The sequence below is a fragment of the Sarcophilus harrisii genome, chromosome 2, assembly GCF_902635505.1.
Source record: "Sarcophilus harrisii chromosome 2, mSarHar1.11, whole genome shotgun sequence".
NCBI lineage: Eukaryota > Metazoa > Chordata > Mammalia > Dasyuromorphia > Dasyuridae > Sarcophilus > Sarcophilus harrisii.
The window spans coordinates 365,710,147-365,732,100 of record NC_045427.1 but is presented as its reverse complement, the minus strand read 5'-3'; the positions used below and the strand labels follow the sequence as shown (position 1 = coordinate 365,732,100).

Here is a 21,954-nt window from a genome sequence, read left to right as displayed (position 1 = left end):
CTCCCAAACGTGTGAACTCCATTGAGTACTTAGATACTTATGAGCTCTCTAAAGGTGTGAACACAAACATCGTTTCTATCAGTTGTACTTAGTACCTTGTTTCAAGTTCTGGCCCAAAATATCTCCTTCTAAGATCAAATCAATCATATTGAACCATGCCAAATTAGATAATTATTGTCTCTATCAACTCCAATGGCTTAACAGTTTGTAAAGATTCCAACAGCAGCCCTCTTTGTAGTGGCTAGAAACTGGAAACTGAGTGAATGCCCATCAGTTGGAGAATGGCTGAATAAATTATGGTATATGGATATTATGGAAAATTATTGTCCTGTAAAAAACGACCAGCAGGATGATTTCAGAAAGACCTGGAGAGACTTACATGAACTGATGCTAAGTGAAATGAACAGAACCAGGAAGTCATTATACATGGCAATAAGAAGACTATGATGATTAATTTTGATGGATGTGGCTCTCTTCAACAATGAGATGATTCAAACCAGTTCTACTTCTGCAGTGATGAATCAAGCCATCTACACCCAGAGAGAGAACTGTGGGAACTGAATGTAGTTCATAACATAGCATTTTCACTCTTTTTGTTGTTGTTTGCTTGCATTTTATTTGCTTCTCTCTCTCTCTCTCTCTCTCTCTCTCTCTCTCTCTCTCTTTCTCTCTCTCTCTTTTACTGGTTTGATTTCTTGTGTGGCATAATTGCATAAATATGTAGGCATATATTGAATTTAACATATTTCTACCATGTTTAACATATATTGGAGTACTTGCCATCTAGGGGAGGGCATGAGAGAAGGGGGGAAAATTGAAACATAATGCTTTGCAAGAACTAATGTTGAAGAAACATCCACGCATTTTTTTTTTATTATAAAAACTTTTTATTGACAGAAGCCATGCCAGGGTAATTTTTTTTACAACATTATCTCTTGCACTCACTTCTGTTCCAATTTTTCCCCTCTCTCCCTCCACCCCCTCCTCTAGATGGCAAGCAGTCCTATATATGTTAAATATGTCACAGTATGTCCTAGATACAATATATGTGTGCAGAACCGAATAGTTCTCTTGTTGCACAGGGAGAATTGCATTCAGAAGGTAGAAATAACCCAGGAAGAAAAACAAAAATGCAAACAGTTTGCATTCATTTCCCAGTGTTCTTTCTTTGGGTATAGCTGCTTCTCCATCATTGATCAATTGAAACTGGGTTAGGTCTCTTTGTCAAAGAAATCCACTTCCATCAGAATACATCCTCATACAGTATTGTTGTTGAAGTATATAATGATCTCCTGATTCTGCTCATTTCACTTAGCATCAGTTCATGTAAGCCTCCAAGCCTTCATCCTGTTGGTCATTTCTTTTCTTTTTTTTTTATTTAATAACCTTTTATTTACAGGATATATGCATGGGTAACTTTACTGCTGGTCATTTCTTATAGAACAATAATATTCCATAACATTCATATACCACAATTTACCCAACCATTCTCCAATTAATAGGCATCCATTCGTTTTCCAGTTTCTAGCCACTACAAACAGGGCTGCCACAAACATTTTGGTGCATACAGGTCCCTTTCCCTTCTTTAGTATCTCTTTGGGGTATAAGCCCAGTAGTAGCACTGCTGGATCGAAGGGTATGCACAGTTTGATAACTTTTTGGGCACAATTCCAGATCACGCATATGTTTTGAAATATAAAAAGATTTAATAAGGAAAAAATAATATGTAGAAATATTGATGATTTATGTATGTTTTTTACATTCTGCAATTTTATGTTAAAGTTGAACTTAGTTCACCTGAATGTAGGGCAATACTTTCTCAAGCGCGAATATTTTTTTTTTTTTGGTACTGCTTTTTTAAAGGTAATTCTGAATTATGGTATCCAGAGAGATGTGCCATCACTGTTCCCCTGGTTTTTGCTCTGGTCTTTATCCAGTACTAGCTCCTCTTTCCCTGAAGCTGGTACTGCTAATGTTTCTCTGTGAAACTATGACCATGACTTTAGTTCTCACAAACGCTTCCTTTTTTGTTAAACCCATGATCCAGAATTTTGTGTGGGCAATAGAGCTCTGCCTGCCAGTGCCAGCCAAGGCTTACCCTTGCTCTATTTCTGACCAGTTTTCAAACTATTTTACTTTCTGTCCTCTGAGAGCTCCTAAAAGTCCTGTTGTGGCTGCCTCCAAGGTGTACCACTCTGGCTACATGTATGCTGGAATGACTCCCACCCAGAATAATAAACCTTTCATGCTTACCTCCTAAGTTGTTGGAAGCTGGAAAAATATATATTACTCTGATTTCGGGTTTTTCTTTCTTTTTTTTTTTTTTGGTCTGCAGCTCCAAAATTTGATTTGAATTAATTTTAAAATTGTTTGGAAGAGAATGTTAGAAGAATTCATCTGGGTTGCTGCCTGTACTCTGCCATCTTGGCTCCACCTTGATTTGAGGCATTTAAAATTTTTTGTTGAGAGGATTGGACTGGGAGAGCTAAGAGGAAGTGTTCAATTGCTTCTGCCATCTTGGCTCTGCTTCTTAATTCTGATTTTATAACAGTAACAATTATAAAGTTTTATATTTGATTTAAAAAAAATAACCTTTATAATTTGATCTTGTTCATTATTTTCAAAGAGGACTAATGACATCACAGGTGATATCTTGACTTACACATGAATTATATTTAGGTGAGGCAGAAACTTGTTAGTGTCACTTTCTCTTCTAGAATCATCAGAGGCCAGGGGAAGGACAAAATTCATTATGAATGGTGATGGTCTGATATGCAATAGATGACCCTGCCACCTTCATTGTCTGCCCAGTATGCTACCTTTAGCTACCTTCATGTCATTGGAACAATTTCTGGGGAAAGTCTTTCCATAATTAGGGTATACATCCTCATAAATCACTGACAGGTTTAAGGCTGTTCATTTACCCTTCTATGTTCAAGGTCACATTTGACCTCAGATCCTTTTGATTCAAGCCTTGAGCTCTATCTGCTGCCACCTTGCAATTGAGATTTAGCCTTAATCACTGAATGAATGCAGCCTTAGCCAAACTGAGATCTGTTGAAGATCTTAGTTTTAAAAGGCCAAGGCCTCTCATTTCATCTAGGTCATCTCAAGTTGTCTTGATCTATATCTTGTCACTGGGCCCAGACAGCTCTGGAGGGGAAAGTGAGGCAGATGATCTTGTCCAACCTCTCTTATTAAATCCAACTCACTTTTATGTCATGGCTTCACCTCCTTGATGTTATGATCTTCTTCAAGAACAAAGGACAAACAACAACAACACTCCTATGTAAAAGTATATACAAAATAAATACAAGCTAATATTTGAGGAATTAGGTATTAGGAGGCAGAGTTTGAGCTCAGCTTTGAAGGAAAGTAAAGATTCTAAGAGATAAGAAATGTATGTTTAAGTCCCTATAGCTTCGTGTAATAGTAATAGAAGGTTGAGAGAATATACATTTCCTTATACTCTCTGGTGACTAAAATATGCTCCTGACTAGCATTCATTCAGGCCACTGAATCTCATTTTCCTCATCTACAAAATTGGGGGAGTTGGACTAGAATATTTTTTAGGTTCTTCTAACCCTAAATGTATTATTATTTAATATTAATGTGATCTCTTCCAGTTCTGAGAATACTCTGTGAATGTCATGTACAAAGCTTTGAATTTAGGCTTGTGTTATAATACTGAATGCACAATTTGCTGGTTTTAAAGCCTTGGGTTAAGATACTGTTTTAACCTGTGTAACAGAGATGAGAAAGATATTAAACTTTGCTATGGCTACTTTACTGGGCTTTTGTGAAAACCAAATGATAATAGCTTTAAAGATATTGTTTGACTTTAAAAGACACACAAACATATACTATGAGAAGAGATTAACTCAGTGAATAGGGCATGAAAATGGGAACATAAATTCTGACCTTATTGCTAGCTAGCATTTAGGCTTAGGTCATAGAATTTTTATTTTTATAATGAGGTTAGATTTAATGACCAATGTCTAAGGCCCTCTGATTTTTACATTGTTATATTTATTTCTAAGATTTCTTCTATTTCAGGAATTTCAATCTTCTATAATGTTAACTCACATTTGCCAAACATTTTTCACATAAAACCTAAATGAACTAAATTGGTGCAAAATTATTTCCATTTCATAACTAAAGTGACTTGCTCGGGATCACAATGCTACTAAGTATGAGAGGGAGGATTTGAACCCAGGCCTCTTAACTATCGTAAATTCTTTTCCTACATAATCCCATATTTTCCTAAAGTTCTAACATTTTTTCTGTCAAAAGTAGAAGAGCTAAAACTTTTTTTTTGGTTAGTACTAATGTGTGAGACCATGTATTTTAAAATCAGCCGGAGTCAGGAATTCAGTTTAGGGGAAAATCCTCAATCTTTATTCTTAGCAGAGATGAAGAAAGATCGGAGGTAGAAGGGGATCAGAGGTAAAAGGGAACTGAGTCATGAAGCTAGCCAGACCAGAAGCCACGAGACCAGCAGCTACCAGAATAGAATCCAGTCAGCAATCACTCCCAGCCTCTCTTCCTGCCCCTGTGCCTCCACCCACCAAAATCGTCATTTCCTATACAACACATCAGGACTTGCACAGAGAGTGGGCGGGGGCCATTCTTTATCCAAGCATGTATATTAATAAAGTCCACTTACTATTTAGCCTCACATACTTGGGACCTCATTGCATCAACTCAAGCCTCAGTCCATTACATCTCCCGCTTTCTTTTGTTTTAGAACACAGGTGGTCATGCCATCCCTGACTCCTCAGGGAGGTCAGAGCCCCCAAGGGGAGGTGATCACACCCTCCTTGACTTCTCAGGAAAGGAGGTGAAAGCACCAAAAAGGAGGTGATCATGACCCCCCCTGACTTCTCAGGAAGGGAGATGAAAAGCACCAAAGGGAAGTGGGGGTTGCTAGCGGGTTTCTGGCCTGAAGGGTCTTATTATGCACAAAACCATCAGCATGGGAGGTATTACACAAGCACATAGCAATAACGCAGAGGCTATTAGGGATGATCCTCCCCTCAGTCAGTGCAGGCTCGATGTGGTGTAACAAACATGAATTGTACACACAAGTAGCGGAACAGCAAACAATATAAATCAACATGGTGTTATAAAAGATCGCCAGAAGTCCTAGAAGGAGGGTATGTAAATAACAGTCATGCATACACCTTCTTCAGCAGCCAAGAGATAGTCCAAAACCAATCTATTGTCCATTGCTTCACATGTCAGGGAATCCAATGGTCCCCCTAAGTTTTTGAAGTCCTGCAAAAGTCTTTTTATGTGTTAGGGAATCCAATGATTCCAGCAGATTTTGAAGTCCTGTAACAGTCTTATCATTTCTCAGAGAATCCAATGATTCCTGAGGGTTTTCAAGTCCTACACTAATGATAATTTTATTCTTCAAAAGACAACGAAATCAACAAGGGAAAGTTTATTCTGGATACATTTTTATTAATAAGTTGGAATTGATTTCTAGAGTGCAAATGATATTTCCCTTGAAAGAAGTGACCTCTATAATTTAGAATTAGTGGTTGTGGAATAGAAAAGTAACCTAAATGTATATTCTATATTAGTTAAGAAGATATTTCAAAGTTTTCAAAGGAAATATAGATACAATTCCATGGAATAAATTTCCTCGAAGGAAAAAAAAATCCAGGATGTATATAGAATTTTCAAGAAGGAAATTCTCATGGCACAGAGGCAAATAATTCCCTTAATGAGGGAAAATAAAAATTGTAGAAAGACAGTGATGTGTACATACAGAGAACTAATTAATTGACATAAATTCTTAAAAGTTATACACAGAATGTGAGGACAAGGGCAAGTTACAGAGAATGAATACAAAATCCTATCATATTCCAAAAAAGTTATGTCAGAAATGTAAACCCTCAGAATGAACTGAGGCTGCTGAGAGATCCAGATAAGGAATACTGAAGAACAATTTATTTATGGAAAGATGGATTTAACAAATGGTATCTTATGCATAAGGACCTTTGCCTGAACTAAGTCATCCTTCTTTAATGTTAAGCATTGAATAATATTTTAAAGATAAACTATTGTGTGGCATTTATTTTGTAGAATACAATTGTTAAGTGATTTACATATAAAAAATCAATTTCATTAAAAATGTATAATTTTTTGCCTGTCACTGAGATGTACATTCAGATCAAATCCATTAATATGAGATCTCTCCATTCAATTCAGTCCATTCCCCAGACATATTTTGAGACCCACTACCTGCTATTAGAAACACAAGTTCCCATATCTTTTCTATGATTTTAAAATGATTTTGTTAAGTGGTGGTTCTCATGGCCAGTGTTCACAATGATCTCTAAAGTTAGATCCTCTGTGGTCTACACACAGAAAAATGTAAGGATATATATATATATATATATATATATATATATATTAATTTGGAGGGAGTGTCATAATGGAGAAATAAAAGATCAAAGAAGGTAAAGGATCATTGCTTTAGTACATGGGTTAGTAACAACTGACAACAGAGACAGAGCAGATTTGTTCTTTTTTTGTTGTTTTTATTTTATATATATATATATATATATATATATATATATATATATATATATATCAAGGAGAATTACTACTGGACTGCAAAAAAACAGAATACATAAAGTTAGCAAAGAAGTTGTTACTCAACATCAATAAAGTGATAGGAAGATGATTAGTGAATCCAAGTCATCTGGACCAGATGAATTCCATCTTGGATAATGAAAGATTTGCCAGAGATCATTTTTAGTAATATTTGAAAGCTCACAGACAATGAAGAAATTAAGAACTGCAGAAGGAGAACTACTCTCCCATTTTAAGAAAATGTAAAGAAAATGGAGTCTGTAGACTATAAACTGTAAGTTTGACTTGGTTCCCGATAAATTGTCAGTGTTTTATTTAAAAAAATATTACTAGTGTATATCAAGAAAAGTAAACAGTGATTACAAAGTGATAGCATAGTTTGAGCAAGAATAAACCATGGTAATTGAAACATTTCATTTTAAAATATTTTTTTGTAATCTAATAGATAGAGAGAATACTATGGATATAATCTACCTAGATCATGATAACTGGATCTTATGCTGTTGTTATGGAAAAGTTTGAAAGATGTAAACATGAATTCAGAAATGTCAAACATGTGACCAGCAGAATATATGTGACCCACTCCCTACTGTGGCCTGAACCATATTAAAATGTGATGGGGAAATATCTAACAGAATAAATAAAAATATAATAATTCAGATAATATTACATTTTAAAACTATATCAATATGCAGTCCATAAGGATACTCCTTTAAGATTTAATTGCCCCAATTTCTTTTAGAGTTTGACAACACTGGAGTCCATTTAAGTGGATTCATATCTGGTTGGATTACCAGACACAAAGTGTAGTTATTGATGCAAACCCAAAAGGAGATCTTCAATGTATTGCTTAAGATTTCAGTGATTGGCTTTTTAACATTTTTAATCAATGATCATGAGAAAAGCAAATTTTCAGTCAGGAACCAAAAGGACAACAGGATTATAACAAGAAGAAATTTAGGAGAGATTGGGGGAGGGAAGAGCATAGGAATAAGCATTTATTTGCCCTCTACAATGATATTACAAAGAATAGGTTGGCCATAATTGAAATGACTGAACAACAATATGTGCCAGGAATGTGCTAATCTCTCTAGAAATAGCTCATTTGATCCAGATTATATTATATTGTTAATATCCATTTTACAATTGAGGAAACTGAGTCAGACAGATGTTAAATGAATTGCCCCAGGATTACACTACTAATAGGTATCTGAGTTTGTATTTAAACCCAAATCATTCTAATAACAGGCCCAGTTTTCCAACTACTGAGTTACTGCTTCTAAAAGGACTTTAATTCCTCTCATAGGAATTAAAGTATACAATCTTACAATTGGATTAAAAAAAATGGTTTCTCAAATTCTAGATAAAAGAGACAGTTAGTGACTTGAAAAAAGATCTGGGGGATTTGGTGCACTGCAGACTAAATATGAATCAGCAATATGATATGGCAGCTCCTTTTTCCCTTTGCCCCTTCAAAAAATTAATATGTTTTTGAACTGAATTAAGAATCATGAATTCCAGAACTAAGGAGATGGTCATTACTATACATTTACCCTAATCAGGTTCCAGTTTTGAGTATTGTGTTCAGACCTGGCTATTACAGTTTAGGGAAGGCATTGATAAGATGGGATGTTCAGAGAGCCAAAATTCTGAAAGATCTTGAGTCCATGGTATATAAATATTGTATGGAGGAAGTGAGGATGCTTGTTCAAGAGAATTGAAGAATTAGGGGCAAGAATCCGAGCATGATGTCTGTTTCCTAGTATTTGAAAGACTGTCATACAGAAGAGAGATTTAAATTGGTTCTATTAGTCTCCAGATGGCAGAACTATATAAAAGTTGAAAAGTGCCAAGTATAGTTTAGATATAAGGAAAAATTTCCTAACTGTTAGTACTATGAAAAGTGGAAAGGGCTGCTTTGAAAGAAAATATACTCTCCTACACTGGAGGTCTTCAAGCAGAAAACCATTTCTCATATATCATAATGCTGAATCTGGTTCAATCATGGGGTTGGAATAGATGGACTCTGTAGTTCTTTTCAATTCTGAAATTCTAAGATTCTGTGGTTATTTCAATTTAGACTTTGCCTTTGAGACTCAAAAGAGATCAAAGCCATAGTTCAAACAAACCAGGGAGGAGAGACTAACTAGTTTTGAGCACATCTCTTAATCTCTTTGAGGCTCGGTATTCTACGTAAAAGAGAAGGTTAAACTAGTTATTATGTATAATCATATTCAAATTACAAATTCTGTGATGGAAAGACTCATCCACTCCACATCTAGTATCCAATTTTTCTATAGTACCATCATTAATGCTAATTATAACTGTTTGAATGGGAGGCAATAATGATTTTCCATAATTCAGGTAGATATTGTTATTACTTTCCTTCTTTTGTTAAAATTCATTTTAAATAAAATCCACAATAACTTTACAGGTTTAAAAAATGAAACCAGGAGAAAGTGGTTGACTGAATTTCTATATATTTTAAGATAATAAAGATGATTAAGCAATTTTGCCCTTTTGCTTCATGCCTCAATGCAAGTGATTTAAATATAGCCCTCCCTTTGAAGTTGGTAGGAGCACACTTTGGTCCAGGTTTATGGAGATAAGTTGGAAAATGAATCCCCTTTACATATAGAAAAAATGTTTTTCATTAAAGAAAGGAACAGATTTTTCTGGGAAAATTGTCTCTCTTTTAATGGTATGAGAATCAGCTGCCATTTCCTTGAAGGTTTTAATGTCCGATTCTATTCTTTTCTATGCTCTATATCTCATTTCTTCCCCCAAAACTGTACAATTCACCATTCCCTGAATATGTTTCTCTTTTTTCCAACTCTATATCTTTGCTTGTGTTACCTTTCTACTACTTCTGGAATACATTCCTCCTTTTCTTTATCCCCCTTTACTATCTCTATGAAGACATATTTTACTTATCCATAGTCAGAAATTATTTCTTCTTTCCTGAAACTCCCCAAACCCCCACAGTTTGTTGCTCATTATGTATTTAGCATGCTTCATATTACATCATAGTTTCTTCTGAATTATTTTTTTCTTCTTTTCTAAATTGCACATTCCTTGAGGATAAAAAGTGTGTCTTATTTGTTATACATTTTCTGGGTTCTAACACAAGACTTCATAATTAGGAGATTTTAATTAATGTGCATTAAATGAATAAAATATGTTAAACCATGACACCCTGGCTTTTGTAAATATATACATGAACTAGATAGTCTTTTCTTAATTCACTCTGATGCTAGTAGCAAGCTAGAGCAGTAACAGTATTTAGAAGAAGACTGAGGAGTAGATAGAAAAAAGAGGGAAAAAATAAAGAGAGATTGATGCAGTAAGAGTTAAGAAAGTATCTTAAAGGAAGTTGATTTGGGTCACATAATTTGAACTAGTTGTCAAAATCAGTTTGCCATACACATGTCAGTAAAAAGAGTGAATTGTATGGCATGAACTCAGCTTTGATGAATTGGTGTCATCCTCTTGATTTGACCATGGCAATGAGGTTGATATTGGAGAAACCTGTCATGAATGGATTGGTCTGATTTATCTGTCTTACACACCCAGTCATTGAGAGAATGACATGAGATTAATAGGAAGTAATAGGATAGTGAGCACAGTATTTACATGGCTCTCCAAGAGCTACAATCGAACATCTGGAGAGGTGCAATTAACATTCCCAACTTATATGCATAGGCAGAAATAAAATAGCCTGGTGTTATTTTATTTTTATACCTTGGTCTGCCTCTGGTTCATCGGCCTAGTTAGCACTCAAAACCTCCAGCTGACTCTGCACTCCCTGCTCCCTCTAATACACTTCTACCTCAGCAGGTTATACAGCTGTAATACTGAACACACGAGGCAGACAGCTGCCCGGAGGCATTCTCCGTAAAAATCCTCATATCACAACAGAACTGAACTTACCAGTATAACGCCATAGTTCTTCCCTTCACTGAGAAGCGTTTCTGAAAACCAGGCAGTGTCATGGAAATGTTGTAATAGACACATCCCAGAAAAATGTGAGAGCCATCCACCCCCTCTTGTAATATTTTAGCTATCCCTCCCTCCTCATCAACATAAACATGTTAAAAGTAATTAACTGTAGAAGGAGGGTCCATTGACTACACATACTTTATGGATGTCTGACTGTAATCAAAAAGGCAAGGGACAGTGTCTTTTTAATAGCAGCTATAAACTCAAAGCCACTTGCATCTAAGTCATATCTTCCCTACTCCACTCCCACCCCCCCCCCCACCAGAAGATTGAATGTTTCTCTTTCCTCGAATGCAATAATTATTTTATTACCTAGGCATCTATCTGCACATTTATTACATTTTTAAATGTAAATAATCATTTTCTCCTTTAATAAACTAGATGGAATCTGTCTGTCTTGGAGAATGAACATTTCAATCTCTTCAGACACACAATGACATCATATCAATATTTAAAATCATTTTATGCATGTATTCCAGGTTGTCCAACTTCATTAAGGGCATTCATCAACCCTCCAGCTAGAGTGTATTCCCATTGGAGTTGTAGGCCTCAGGCCGTACCAAACAGAAATTTAAACTAACTTGCCTTTTTAATTCACATTATTCTCAAATATTCTCTTTTTTAACCCCCTGCCATGACTCAGGCATTTAGACTGGGTCATAATTCTTAGATTGTCAACATTTAACTGACACAAACCTCAATAGTATGTCAGAAGATAGGCACCCCGGTACCATGCCTCCCTCTTCATTGACAAATTATTTACTATAACCTTTAACTATTCAGCAAGAATCTGAATTATTGTTAAATTTTTATGCTAAATATTTACATATAATGAAAACTTGGTATAAATTGTTAAAAGGCTTCACAATTTCAACATTTTTCTCTTTGTCTTCCAGTTCTCTTTCTTCCTCCCCACCAAATACATCTTTTGCTCCATGCTTCTTAGGACAATAGGGTTATTCAGTCCTTATACATTACTAAGAACCAACTTGCCTGGAGTTCCCTGAAGATAGTTGGATATTAATTTCTCAACATGGACATTATTTCCCTATTACTGAAATCTTGCCTTGAAATTCCAATAAATTATGAAGTCCATCTGTAGAAACTACAACAAAGTCCACCAAATAAGAAGTCTGGCCAGTAGAACTTTAGAAGATAATTTTTCTAACACATGTTAGCAAATTCAGAAATACTATAAAATACTCTTACACATCCAGGATTAAGTAGACATAGATATTAAAAGGGAGTAAAGAGAGGAGAGAAGACATTGTATAGTTGATATAGTCAGAAAGATCTGCCTCTGACATATAATAGTGTGACCATGGGCAAATCTCTTAACCTCTCAATATTTTAGGCAACTCTCTTAAATGCTGAGTTAAAAGAAAAAATACAAGCATATTGGTAGAGGAAATTCATAAAAATCACTATTTTAATTCCTATCCATACTCCTAAAGAATAAGATAAACAACTAAGAGAGAAAATGACCCTAAACAGAACTAGAGTAAAATTTTAAAACGTACAGAAATGCTCTGACAGAAATACAAGAAGGATTATTGGAGAAAAAATTTGGCATCATTGCAGGCAATGTTTTTGAAGGGAAAATGTAATGCCAGGCTTTTGTGCTGGGTCTGATGTTAATTAACAACATCATAATTTCTCTGTTTATTATTGTTATTTTATTTTACTAATTTAAAAAAGCATTTCTCAGAACATAACTTCAAAATAAGTCATGTCAATATTAGTATATCCATTTTATAGATGAGCAAACTGTGACCTATTTGGTGATGACTTGTGACAAATACATAGCAAATTCAATCTAATTTAACAAACATTTATTCAGCATCTGTTATTTGAAAAACTCTTAGGTAATAGGAATAGAAAAACAAGAATAAAAATCATGCCATTCTGTTGTTCTTTGGTTGGGAGACAGAATTTTACTTATATATAATACAAGCCACGGAGTTAAGAGATCAGACTTAAAGAGCTGAAAAGCAGAGATTAATTGGGGATAGATGAAGTTATTCCCATTTCTAGACATTGAGGATAGCTTGAATTGGAGGGGAAAAAACACCTATTTTCCAGTTTGACTGGAACACAAAGGAGGTAGCATAGAAGTTACCTTTCTGGTTTATGCGGCAATATCATGCTCCTCTTGGACTCTGAAGTTGTCCCAGACATTAGATGTTACCCAGTTCATGGGACGACTGGACAAAGATATAATTAACAGTACTTATTCTTTAGCCACACATTTTGTGAATGAAAAGTATAAATAACCTGGGCTATGATCCAAGGAGAAAGATGAAGTTATTCCCATTTCTAGACATTGAGGATAGCTTGAATTGGAGGGGAAAAAACACCTATTTTCCAATTTGACTGGAACACAAAGGAGGTAGCATAGAAGTTACCTTTCTGGTTTATGCGGCAATATCATGCTCCTCTTGGACTCTGAAGTTGTCCCAGACATTAGATGTTACCCAGTTCATGGGACGACTGGACAAAGATATAATTAACAGTACTTATTCTTTAGCCACACATTTTGTGAATGAAAAGTATTAATAACCTGGGCTATGATCCAAGGAGAAGAAAACCATGAGATTTCTATGTTGATAAATGTATTGATTATTGAGGGGAACGTCAAACTAATAATAATTTATTGCTCTTACTATGTACTACATATTTCATGTAAATACAAGCAGAAATACAGTCCTTGCCCTCAAAGCATTTACATTTTAATGGAGAAAGACAATATCCAAAAAGATTTGAAAAGTGGGTTAAGATAATTAGAGTCAAAGAGTGAAGTATACCTCAGGGAGTCATCTCATCCTGAAGATAAAGACAAGGGTGGTCCTTTTCTTTAAAATGGAGTTCTGGGAGGCAATACCCAATCAGAGGGAAAATCTAGAAAGTAGAAAGTACATTTTAAAAATCATCTTAATCATCACTACATGAATGAATTTTCTTATCAATATCCTACTTAAAGTATGTAGCACACAAAACTGAAGTTTCATATGTTTCCTGACCAGGATTATAAACTATTAATATTCATGGGAAATTTATGATAATTCAGTCACCATTTACATGGTTCTTACTGAAGAAAGCTTTGAAATACATAATTTTTCTTTCTTTACTTTTGTGGAGGGAATGGCATATTTCTTTCCTTTAAGTCTTCAATTCCTATTCATTTCTCTATGAACTTGACTAAAGTACTTCAAAAGCCAATGACCTTTTTTTCAATCTTCATTCCTCATCCTTCTTGAACTTTCTATAGATTTTTTTTAAACAATAGTGACATTTCCCTTTCTCTTGGACATTCTCAACTTCCTAAGCTTTCATGATGTTTTGATGGCATCATTATTTATTCCCACTTCTCTAATGGTAGGTTCTTCTTTCATCCCCCTCATAGTTCTTATCAATTCCCTTAGCTACCTTAGATGCATCTATCTGTACATGTGACTCCAACCATATATTGGTTTGACAAAGAACAGTTCTTCCCTAAACTCTTACATAAGTTTCAGTCCCACATAAACAATTTACATCCAAATATAATCATCCTTTTCTTTTTTTTGGAAACACCTGAAACTCAACTTGTCTGCAACTTAATTCACTCTCTTCTGCCATAAAACTTCCTTTCCTACAACTTTGTTCTTTTTGTGGCGAGTACCATTATATTTCTGATTGGTCAGAGTTTTAAACTTCAGAGTTATTCGTGAGACTTCCATCATTTCCTCTATCCAATCAGCTGCCAAATCTTGTGCATTCTATTTTCATAACATCTTTCATAATTTTTTTCAAAATTTTTCATAATTTCAAAATAACTCTACCCATGTGACTATCATTATAGCTCAGGGCTTCATCTCTTCTCACCAGGATATTGCAACAACGTTCAGATTGGTTTCCCTGCTTCTAGTCTCTTTCTGATTTAATGAATCCATGCTTTATGCAGTCATGAAAATATTTTCCTAAAGACAAGAATCTAACTATGCCAGTCTTCTGCTGGAATTTTATTTGGTTCTCTGCTGCTTTTAGAATGTTTTTAGAAAAGTTCTTCTCTGAACTTACACGAACTGATGCTGAATGAAATGAGCAGGGCCAGGAGATATACTTCAACAACAATACTATATGATGACCAATTCTGATGGACCTGCCATCTTCAGCAATGAGATGAACCAAATCAGTTCCAATGGAGCAGTAATGAACTGAACCAGCTACACCCAGCGAAAGAACTCTTGGAAATGACTAAGAACCATTACATTGAATTCCAAATTCCTATATTTTTGTCCACCTGCATTTTTTATTTCCTTCACAGGTTAATTGTACAATATTTCAGAGTCTGATTCTTTTTGTACAGAAAAATAACGGTTTGGACATGTATACTTATTTTGCATTTAATTTATACTTTAATATATTTAACATGTATTGGTCATCCTGCCATCTAGGGGAGGGGGTGGGGGGAAGGAGGGGAAAATTGGTACAAAAGGTTTGTCAATTGTCAATGCTGTAAAATTACCCATGCACATAACTTGTAAATAAAAAGCTATTAAATTTGTTTAAAAAGAAGCTGATTATCAAGAAGGTATGTTTTACCAAGACCTTACTGCTGTTTTATTTTATTTTCCTAAGTGCCTACATTAAAAAGAGAAAGAAAGTTTTTTGATATCAGTGAAGTAAAAAAAAAAAAAAAAAAAAAAAAAAAAAAAAAAAAAAAGCTCTTCTCTGGCATTTGAAGCCTTCAATTTGGCTCCAACCTATATTTTCATAGTTCTTTCATATTATTCCCATTCATAATTCTCCATTTAAATCAAATTTCATATTCCTTACTCTCAGCATTCCTTCTCACACCTGGACTATTGTAATAGTCTCCTAATTGGTCTCCTTGCCTAAAATCTCTCCCCTTCCAATCCAACCTACACACAGCTGCCAAAATGATATTTCTAATGATCAGGTGCTTACAAGATAGTATGGAGTCATGTCTAGGGCTGATGGAAAAATCTCTGTCTTGGGATCCTGTTTAGGCATAGAAGTATCATCATTATATTATAGGAGTGACTTTAAGCAGGGAAGTGAAAAAGGACCCGCCTAATAGAATCTTCAGGCCCTCATGACCAATCTTCCTTCAAGGCCATTTTCCATCCTGGGTGAGGCCTTTCCTGATACTTCCATTTGTTAGTGTTCTGTCAATCCTCAAAGAGGATTAGATTTATTTCTTTTCAGGTTTTACCACTCTTAGTAGAATTAAAATTTTGGAAGGCATAGACTTTTTTTGGATTCCATTTGTATCCCTAGAGCTTGGCACAGTGTCTTAAGCACAGTAGATATTTAGATTGAATTCACTTCAAATATGGGGCCTGTTTCATATATTTTACCTTATCACTGAAGAAGTTAGTTCTTATCTCATTGCCTAATTTTATTAATAATCCCAAGCATATCCTAAATCACATATATTATGCAACATAAAAATAATTAAACTTGAATTGAGTTTAATTATTTTATTTATTTTTCTTTTATATTATTTAATTATTAAAGCCTCTAGAGTATCTCTAGATACTCTTCTATGCATTGGAAATGTGTAGCCAGAAGATTGTTTTTTCTTTCCCTTTTTTTTGTTTTCTTTTTTATTATTATTATTAATAAATATTATTATTATTAATAAACATCAGAAGCACAGTAGACATTTATAAATGTTTATTCACTTACTAGCTCTGAAGAGATCGTTGTTAAAATTTCATTGTGAACATATAAACTTAAGAAATCATCAAGCTCTAAAAATCATGATTTGAGTTAATGTTTAGTTGACCTAGTAAATATCAAGGATATAAATGAATGATTGTGAAGACCGTGTATTTTTAAATCAGCAGGAGTCCGGAGTTCAGGTTAGGGGAAAATCGTCAGTCTTTATTCTCAGTGAAGAAGGATCAGAGGCGGAAGAGAATCGGCGATAGCAATGTGTGCAGCTGAGTCAAGAAGCTAACTGGATCAGCAGCCACACGACCAGCAGCTAGGAGAAAGGAACCCAGGCCCAATCTCTCCCAGCTTCTCTTCCTGTTCCTTTCTCTGCCTCCACCCACCAAAATCGTCATTTCCTCTACAACACATCAGGACTTGCATGTATATTAATAGAGTATAGTCCAATTACTATTTAGCCTCACGTACTTGAGACCTCAGTGCATCAACTCAAACTTCAGCCCATTACAAATGATTTGGCCTTGTTAAAGAAAAATGTCAAGTTTTTGTCAGATACTGTAATAAATAAAGAGACAATAAGAGAGTGATATACAGAAGTTGAAAACTTTAGGAAAGGAGAGAAAAGGAAATAGATTGTCAGACTTTATTTTCTCAGTTGGAGCATGAAGTGATATCATCTCATGGAGGAGGTGGTATTGGATAATGCACAGTGAAAAGTGTAAAGAGTATCTATTGGGGCAGAGATAGGAAACCAATTAGGAATAAAAAAATAAAAAGAATCAGATCTTCTCCCAAGATCCAGAATTAGTCCTATCTATTGAAAATCAGTTGAGGCCCTGTGGCTGCTGCTTTCACTATGGAGAACATTGTGTTGGAGCTGGTAATTCAGAAATGACTTTCTTCTTAAGTTATTCTGTCAAAGGAAGGACATAAGGAGAGATGGGAGTTTTGATTAAAATAATCTATATTTTTGATCATTAAAAAGGAATACTTATGGGTAATGGCAAGTTCAAAACTGTGACCATCATTGTGTGTAGCTAAGGTAGAATAAACTTGCAAGACTATTCCTTACCCTTTGGCTTGGTTTTAAGGAACTTGAAAGACAAACAAAGATCCATAGGGATTGTTAGATTTATCTAATAATGAATTGTTACTGATTGATTCAATTAACAATGAATTGAAATAAATTGCCATAGACACTGAAGAGGAAGAGTCATTGGACAGGCAGAAGTGAAGCTCTTCTTAAGACTTTTGTCTTTTTTGTGTCTTTCTAAGTTTCTGTATTTGTAAGTGAATCAGTTATTCAGGTTTATTAAGAGGAAGAAATTTGATAATAAGTTGGTGGAAAGCAGCTTGGTGAAATCATCCTCTTGGGCCAAGAGTACCCTAGGAGTGAAACCAAGGTGTTGCTCAGGGAATAAGTCTTCTCCTAGTGAAAAGAAGGTATCCAAAGTGTTGAGGACACCAGTATCCCCCACCACCACACACACACCAGTCTAGCCCTTGCTCTCAGCCACACTAAATAAATGAAGAAAAGTAAGTAGCTACTACAGGTGACCAAGGGTCTGGGCCATTAGAAGGGAGCAGACAATCTCTTATTCATCAGTGCTATTTTACATACCAATGATCTGATATCTGTCCATATGAGTGTGAAGTTTACCAGCTGCTTCACACTTCAGGAAGCCCTAGAATGCCTGATATGCCCTGCTGTATGATCCTATCATCTCCAAGTTAATCTGTCAGGCAATGGGCCAACTATACCCAGAGGCCATTACAGGCATACACAGTAAGACTTTGTTCAACAAAGCTGAGGAGCAACTTTTGAGCAAGATGGGTTTAGTCACTCATCTCTCCCTGGAGACCTTTCAATAACTGCTTTAAAGAATCCAATGCCTTCTACTTGTCCCACATATCCAAGACCTTCTAGAGCAACTGGCTGCTCATGAAGTAGTATGATCACTTAGAGAACTAGACAGTGCAGTCCTTGCCAAGGAGGAACCAAGTGCTAAAATTTTCAGATGCTGAGGATCTGACTGATGATGAAGTGCTGGAGCATGAGATAATAAAAATTGACAGATGCCAGAAGAGGAAATTCAGTAGCTAGACCAGAAGCTGCATAAGTGGCAGATGTTGGTGTTCAGAATGAATTCTCCAGAGTTTGATAACCCAACACTGGCTGTACTGTGCCAAAGCATGATATGGTACCTGCTATGTTCTGTCCTGGGCAGAACTACCAAGAACAAAGAGACTGAAGGCAATCAATCCCTAGAAAGTTCAGTATAAAAGATCTTCACAAAACAAGGTGTAGTTAAAATGAAGAATAATGTTGAAATATATATATTGTCAATGAGAGTAGATAGTCAATGTACATAGAGGGTAAACCTGTTCTCTGTGGCTCCAAATGACAACTCAGCAACAACTCAGTAGTGGAGATTAGGAGTGTGTTCTTCATTTTCCTTATCAAGTAGACATCATTAGCTTCATTCACTCTGAGTCTGCCATAATAACTGCACAGTGAGAGAAAGTGGGAACCAGACTACTCCTCTTGGGAATCAAAATCTCTCTTTTTCTATCTCCGTCATGCTAGTTTGAGAAAGAAAGTTCTTCAGAGATTTCTTTTATCCCCTGGACTTTGTATTAGAGGTTTTGTCCTAAAATGGTTGATTGAGCCATGAGGCAGAGAGGAAGGAAGGAGTCCATTTTGAAATAACCTTGATTCCCACAGTAGGAGATACTAAAGGGAGAGTGAGTGCCCCTATTTGGGCACACAGCATCCTGCCATCCTGTTCATGATTTTACCCAAGAGGCTGCTTTTCTCCAACACACTTTCCTCCTTTTGTGAGTAAAACACAAAGCTTTAAAAGAGGAATGAAAATATCATCATACAATCATCAAGGCTCAGTTAAGGCAAACATGCAGTGTAGGACCCATTCAATTTGGTTACATGGTTTCCTTCATTTCAAAATGCAAATAGTGATTCAGAGCAAAGAATGCAAATAATTAGGATGACAGGGAAAGATAATGCAGAATGTTGGAGGGGATGTGGGAAAACTGGGACACTGATACATTGTTGGTGGAATTGTTAATACATCCAATCATTCAGGAGAACAATTTGGAACTATGCTCAAAAAGGTATCAAACTGAGCATACCCTTTAATCCAGCAGTGTTTCTACTAGGCTTATACGACAAAGAGATTTTAAAGAAGGGAAAAAGACCTGTATGTTCAAGAATGTTTGTGGCAGCCCTCTTTGTAGTGGCCAGAAACTGGGAAACTGAGTGAATGCCCATTAATTGGAGAATGGCTGAATAAATTGTGGTATATGAATATTATGGAATATTATTGTTCTGTAAGAAATGACCAACAGGATGATTTTGGAAAGCCTGGAGAGACTTACATGAACTGATGCTGAATGAAATGAGCAGGACCAGAAGATCATTGTATACTTCAATAACAATACTATATGATGATCAATTCTGATGGACGTGGCCATCTTCAACAATGAGATGAACCAAATCAGTTCCAATAGAGCAGTAATGAATTGAACCAGCTACTCCCAGTGAAAGAACTCTGGGAGATGACTATAAACTACTACATAGAATTCCCAATTCCTCTATTTTTGTCTGCCTGCATTTTTGATTTCCTTCACAGGCTAATTGTACACTATTTCAAAGTCCGATTCTTTTTGTACAGCAAAATAACTGTTTGGACATGTATACTTATATTGTATTTAATTTATACTTTAACATATTTAACATGTATTGGTCAATCTGCCATCTGGGGGAGGGGAGGAAGGAGGGGAAAACTGGAACAAAAGGTTTTGCAATTGTCAATGTTGTAAAATTACCCATGCATATAACTTCTAAATGAAAAAAAAAAGCTATAATAAAAAAAGAATGCAAATATTGGGGAAAATCTAGTTTTGATAAGAAGGGAAGGTTTGCCAAAATCTGCACTGATGTGGGGTGGGGAGAGGAGCTGAAAGCAAAAATGATATAGAATTTAATGAATTAACTATGTGATTGAGATTCACAAGGGAGAGAAATGAGATTAGAATAACCTGGAAGGTACTGAGAGATGATGAAATTTCAGATCCCAAATGAGAATGAAATATATATTTAAGAGCAGAAAAACATAAGGAGAGATGGGATTTTTGATTAAAAGGATCTAGATTTTTGATCACTGAAAAAAGAATACTTAGGGGTGATGGCAAGTTCAAAGCTGTGACCATCATTGTGTGTAGCTAAGGTAGAGTGGTAGACTAGATAATGGACTTTAAGCAAATGAGAATTTAGGGTGTTTGAAGGGAAGTGTACTTTATAGTTCCATAGTTAAAAACTGACGCAGAATGGAAGATTATGAACTAAGTATTATTATTTAATCATTTTTAGTTCTGACTCTTCATGACCCCCCCTTTTTTGGCAAAGATACTGGAGTGGTTTGCTATTTCCTTCTCCAGCTCATTTTATAGAAGATGAAGCTGAGGCAAATAAAATTAAGTGACTTATACAGGATCACACAGCTAGTAAATAACTGAGTCAGTTCTTACTGACTACAGATAAAGCATTCTATTTTACTGTGCCATCTAGCTGATTTATGAGCCAGGAACTGAGTTATCTGAGAAAGGAAAAAAAGGAATTTCTAGGGGGATAATAGTAAGCTACTACCATTAAGATATTATTTGGGTAATAAACTTGAATGGAGAGATTATCACAGGAAGAGAGGTTGTAATAAACAGAGAGTAATGACAATGAGAAATGAATAGTATACTGACTTCTAAGACTAGCAGTTTCAAGTTCTAAAGGACAATAATGTAGGAAGGATCAAGGAAGGCTTTATGAAGGACTTAAGATTTGAGGTAGGCTTTGAAGTATTCAAAAAATAACTCACATTTCAATAATGTTTTAAAGATTCCAAAATACTTGCCTCATGACAATTCTGTAAAGTAGCATGCTACTTTTTTCAAACTTTACACAAGGTCTGACTTTTTCATTGTGGGTGTTCCACCCACAGGGGGAGAAGGCGTTAGTATCATATGTTTAGATCATGAAGATACCATCTAGAGGTCATCTAATCCAATTGCCTTATTTTCCCTAGACTCTAAGTTGCTGTGGGGTTAGTATATTACCTAAGGCTATACAGATAGTGTCTGAATTATGGATTCAAAAACTCTGATACCAAATCCAGCAGTCTTTCCATTTTATTATAATGACCCTACACTTTTGTACATGATTGTTTGCTGTGGCAAGAACAGTCAAATAGACCTAATTAAATTGGTCATCTTTTGTAGTGAGAATGTTATATTCCAATGCTGGAATGAAATTTCCAACTTGATAAAGGACCAGTCAGAGCTTGTAATCAATCAGGTATCAATCAAATTAACCAACAAACATATATTCTTAAATATATCAGGTACTGTGTTAGGCCCTGGGGATTCAAAGGCAAAAGTAAAACTATGCCTCCTTTCAAGGAACTTACAATCTAGCTGAAGGTGACAGCAGGTATACACACACACACACACACACACACACACACACACAGAGGCATATACATACATACTTTCACCTCCATGCCCCTTTTTCATATATCTTCTATCTTCAAGCCTTCATCAACTCTCATTCAGAATACTGCAATGGTCTCCTACTAATAATAATAAGTGTCCTTAACA

The 21,954-nt window shown here is 35.4% G+C and overlaps 1 pseudogene; it reads left to right on the top strand.

The window, feature by feature from the left end:
* Positions 1-18,805, top strand: part of LOC100917118 — an 84,749-nt pseudogene extending 65,944 nt beyond the window's left edge.
* The last annotated feature ends 3,149 nt before the right edge of the window (positions 18,806-21,954 follow it).